The following is a 5,638-nucleotide window of genomic DNA, read 5'->3' as shown; positions in this document are numbered from 1 at the left end:
TTGCTGGCTCCAAAGCGCCTGCCCTGGAAACAAAGGGTGGCTTCTCACCTTTGTTTGAGAAGCTGCACATGGTACTCACCAGTTTAGGCAATGCTATCTGGCACCATGACCCTGCTGCAGTAGCACCAGCAAGGTTTTCTGAAAGGCAGGGTCATCTCAAGGTTGCTTCCGCGGACAGCGGGGGGGAAGCAGCACAAGGCAGGACTTGAGGGAGCTCCATGTTTCATTGACGAGGATCAATTGCCATCACAAAGCTCTTTCTCCCATTTTCACTAAGCTCCTGATTTGCTGGGTGCCAAAGGAAATGAGCTATTGTGCTTGCTCTGGCAGAGCTCTGCCACTGCCCACGCTCGCTGGGGTCTCTGGGCACCCTCCAGAATCGTCCCCACTTCCAGTGGGATCTGAACACTACAAGCAGCTCTCCCATTAAGGCTGTCCTTTAACAGTAACCTTTGCTCCTAGCTCTGCCTCATCTGCAGAGACGACTCTAAAAGAGGTAAGAACCTCTTAGCACTTCTGACACCATCGGTAGAGACAGGAGCGCAGTCTTTGTGACATGCACAACTAAACTCATGCAGTGCCTGAGTTTATGAAGTGGCCTGACTTCTGATCTGTCCTTCCATCCAGTTCCACAAATTCCCTATTCAAATGAAAAATGCTCTGCTGATAGCAAGAAAAGCCAGTTGTTGTTGGATTACTAAAATAACTGCTTCAACTAATGGAAGCAATTAGGAGTTCAATTCAAAGTAACTGAAGAGAAAAGTTGGTCTCCCTTACGGCCTCAGCTGAGCATGTTTTCCTTCCCTTCTTACATATATTTTCCCTGTCTTCCCATATGTAGTCATCTGAATGAAACAGTTAATTAATTCATCAATAGCCTTGATTTCCAGTCCACTGTAGTTAGTCTTACAGTTAAGGACCCTGATCCTCCGGGGTCCTGGGCAGCTCCGGTTTCCATTGACCTCATCTTGACTTTGGAAACTGGAAGGGGGCTCTGGAGGGGGCATGGCACCTGGTCATATCCAGAGAATATATTCAAGTAAGACCTTGATATGTACTGGGTCTCATCTAGTCCTCCTTCCTTCCCTGGTACATACTTGCAAAGTATGCACACAGGCAAATGAAATCCAAGTTTTCATAAATTTTAACCTACAATAAAAATGCTACTCTGCCCGTTCACCATCATGTATGTCCCAGGGGAAACCACCCTGGTTGCAAAATAGGTCTTCCTCTTTTCAGTCTTGTAAGACTTTCTCTGCTGGGTGGGGAATTTCTGCCTTTCAGTCCTCAAATGGTGGGTTAAACCAAAGTAGAAACAGAAAAACAAACAAAAAGCTGCCTGTGAAACACAAGGTACTTTTGAACGAACAAGAACTAATGTTAGGGTCTCATTATGGCACTTTTTCTCAAGATCCTGCTCTATTTTGGAGTGTTCTTAGCAAATTAATGTTGATTGGTTTTATTTTTTCATCTTTCAATGAGTTCTTTGTAGAATTCATAGCCAGGTGTAAGCCCTGACACCTCAAACACATAGGTATATATGCTCAAAGGAAGTTAGGAGCATACATTAAGATGCTGATGGTTATAAGCGTTGGCAGGATCAAGATCCTCATGTCTGACTGTGTACAACTGTGTCAGTTCCACAGACACAAGCCAGCATAGTTATTTGTCATGAGCCACACATTCATTTTTGCATTTCATACAGACCCTAGCAACCCGCTGGTCTCATTTACATTCACTACACACAAACCAGCCCAGACTAGCAGCAAAATTAATTACAGTAGAGTGGAAAAGTGTTGAGAGACTTGCTGAAAGCTTACAAACGCTTTCTGCTAACCCCATTCCCTCCCTTTCCACTGGTACTCTTCTGCCTGGCTAACTCGTGTATCTCTGCCCACTCAGCTACCACCGACTTCTCTCCATTCATCCTCTTCTACCAATTGCTGCTGTTGCCCCTTCACTCACCCACTCCTTCCTGCTCCCCAGCTCTGCAAGCTTCCTGAAAATCTCCAGCTCCCACAATCTTTTTGCCAATTTTGCAAGTGTTTGTGCCCGCTGCAAGTGCAGGGAGAGGCACGAGGGCTTCGCCCTAAGCTCCAATGAGTGCAGCGCACGTCTCGCGTAACGATTCAGCTGCAACCTCCCCTGTCACTACAAATAGACCAGGGCTGTAGACACCGCTGCGTTGCCCAAACAGACATTTTGGTCCTCTCCCATAATATTCTCTCCCCCTGCTTAATGATTTTTATTTTAAATTCTACAATGAAGGAAATTTATGAGCTCCTCTGTTCTAGTATTTCAGTATGCGTGGGTCAAATTATGTACTTTTATCCTGTAAAACATACCTGCATTTGACCCTACATTTCCTTTGTATTGTTCAGAAATGAGGGAAATGGCAAAAAACCTCACTTTCACCCAAACACCCACTCACCTTGCTGAGTATTATCATAGAGGGAGGGAGGGAGGGAGGGAGGGAGGGAAAGGCCAGCCAAGGGCAAGTCAGATCATTTCTCTCCCTTGAAACTGATGCTTTGTAATTCCGGCAACAGTTTACAAAGCAAAGTGCCCTGCAAATAACTCTTTGGTTGATTTTGGTTTGTACTTGTAGGTCAACTGGTGTTAAGACCAGAAAATATGCAAATACCATTCACCATCAGTTTTATGGCCTTCAGGACAAATGGATCGCAGAGACATCTTTGGTCAAGTCACCTTTGAAGTAAAGTGTAGATGCTTCTTATGCTGGTTTTGTCTTTTTACACTCCTGTGAGTTAGACTGGACCATGCAAAAGTCCAAGGTCTGCACTGTGGCTCTGTAAGGTTTCTCTTTGAATGATGGAGAGCACTGAGAAAATTCAGGTGGAATTTTCCTGAGTGCAGAAACGGCATAGGGAAGAACTGGGACGGGGCAATTGCCGTCATCTCTTTGCAGTTAACAGGCCAAAATGTAGTTGTCAATACCGGTGTTAATAGCAGGGCATTCTGGCACAGCAAGAGCCCAGTTTCGTATCACAGACTCTCCACCCTTCTGGACCAAAGAGATTTCTACCCTGCAACCCCATGCAGCCAGGGCATAAGTGAATATCCCTGCAGGATGACCCAAGGCTGGGCAAGTTCCCATGAACAGCTAATGAAGACAGTTGCTGCTGTGGTTTTATCACCTTCTCTGCCTTTTTCTCATCTGTGACAACCAATGCTAGCTCAAGCCCGTTTTCAGGTGGCAAATTCACACAAGCCCACTGAGACCTGAACCTTGCTCAGACAGCAGCAAGGAAATAATCAGCAATAACTGACAAACCAACTGTGAGAAACATCTTCTAGAGCCAATCCCCCTGAGGAGACAGAAAAAGAGCCCTGTAGGCCGTCAGCAGCTACCTTCTGCCTCAGAATTATGAAAGTTCCTCCCATCTTTTAACGATTCATGAAATACTCTTACTGTAATAGGGCTGCAAATGGTTGTCAGTATGTGGATCATTGTCCATCGCTGTTGTCCATCTCACGTGCATAAATTAAGCACTCAATAGCAAAGACCTAACGCTACAAGCCAAAACAAATAATGATAAAAACAGTGTGTTAAGGACAGCAACATGGGTTGCAATGAAATCCTGCTTACAGAGGACTAACTGATGCTCAGTTACCCGACATTACTTCGCATTCACTTTACAGGAAACCTCTAAGATTATAGTCTCTGCCACAGTTATTGCTGCAGCTGGAAGCAAGTCCTTTCCCTGCCATTTCACACCCTCTGAGACAGGCAGAAAAGCCCATGTTGCAAACATAGCCAGAGAATCTTGCATCAAGTTAGTCATTGCTGTTGGTAATTTAATTAATGCCCCAATGCCTTTATTTGCATTAACCTGTCAGACGTCCAGCTGGTACCACTATAAAAGCCATCGCAATGAATGAAGTGACCATTTCGGGACCGCAGGTTTGTATGCTGGGTGCCCTCACATCACTGCCGGGGGCGTACCAGCAGCTTTTCCCCAAGCAACCACTCTGAATAACAGCTCTCCTCCAGGATAACCGTAGTGATATGAGTGTTGGTCTGAGCTTTGCATTACAGGGCCAAAACATTCGTATATTTAGAGCATTTGCCAGTGTTCCTTGTTGATAGCCTGCAAGAAGACAATATCCTATTTAAGCCCTTTAAAGAAGGGCCCTAAATCCTTCCAGGGTGGTGGGGTGGTTAACTGCAAGTTAGCAGGATACAGGTATCAGTGACAGATTAGAGATAAGATCTCTGTAGCAACATTTGGGGAGGGGACCTTAAGGCCGACAGAAAGGGAACAGTAGTAATCAGGGAGGGAGATGATGAGAGCCACTATCTGAGTCTTGGCTTGTGAGGCTGGGTAGGAAAACCAGCATTCCCCCAATGGTTACGCTGCAAAAAACCCCTGCATTTCTCAGACTTAGTCAGGGGGTAATAGAAACAGACAACTTACTATTAGGAAAATTTAACAGGTTGCTTACATTTATGTAAGCAACAGAAACTAGCCCCCAAACCAAGAAAACTATGAAAGTCCTCATGTTACTTTCAAGTCATTTGCAAAGACTAAGCTGTTACCCATTAAGATGGCCACTTCCCCTTTAGAAGCAACAGGTGTTCCCTCCTTATTTAGCTAATATCTACAGCCGTTTAATTTGTTTAAAGATGCTGGGCCTTCCTTTCTCCCCCTACCAATGGAAAAAAAAAACTGTTCATCGCCAGCAAATGGGGACAGCTTTTGCATTTTGTAACCACACAAGGAAGCTGTATCAGCAGAGAAAATATTGCCAGAGCCAGCTAGCAAACCGCAGCCTTACATGCCGAGTAGGTATTTCCTCCTGCCGAGGAAAGTGTCAGCAGGAAAAGTTGCCCAGGACTGACCTTTGCATATCTTGTAAATGCCACACAAGCTGCAAAGGGAACCTCTCACCTTGTTTGTCTTGTTCTCCACCCAACTCAAGAATACTCTCATCTTTAAAAAAAAAAAAATCAAAACAATTTCTTGCTAATAAAAGTACCAGCCCTTCTTCTCTTCCATCTCTTACTGAGAAAGTATTTTATACGATTGCAGATGCTCCCATTCTCATCTTAAACCTTCTCCTGTCTGACTTCTAACTCAGTGCAACACTCAAAATGCTATGACTAAAGTTTCTAAGTAGTCAGATCCCTAACCCTCTGTCATTGCTGTCCTCGACCTATCAGTCAGCATCAACATGCTCAGCCATGGTCTTCCTCAGAGATCTTCATCTCTATCCTGATCTTGAGACAACTGTTGGACTCAAATTCCTCTCTAGGACCATGGGTTTTGGGGTGGTTAATATTGCTTCTTTGCGTTCCTAGGATTGCCTGTATCCATCCATTGCAGTCTTCTCTTTGCAGTCAAACTGAACAGCTTTCAGACAGTAGCCAGGCTTTTGTTTTATGTTTGAATAACATCCATAGTGGGGCATTGTTCCCAACTTAGTGCTTCTAGGTGATCCAGTGATAACATCATTAAAACAACACCACCACTACTATTACTGTTATTATGGAGAACCAGGATATTTCCACAGCTACTGTACCAGCAATTCTTAAACTAGGTTTCCAAGATAGGTTTATTTGTTTAATCTGTTTTCCTAAAGAAATGTGATAGGAGCTGAGGGAAGGTACAGATAT

Source organism: Aptenodytes patagonicus, chromosome 1, assembly GCF_965638725.1.
Source record: "Aptenodytes patagonicus chromosome 1, bAptPat1.pri.cur, whole genome shotgun sequence".
Classification (NCBI taxonomy): Eukaryota; Metazoa; Chordata; class Aves; order Sphenisciformes; family Spheniscidae; genus Aptenodytes; species Aptenodytes patagonicus.
The sequence above is the reverse complement of the archived record's forward strand: the minus strand, read 5'-3'. Positions refer to the sequence as shown.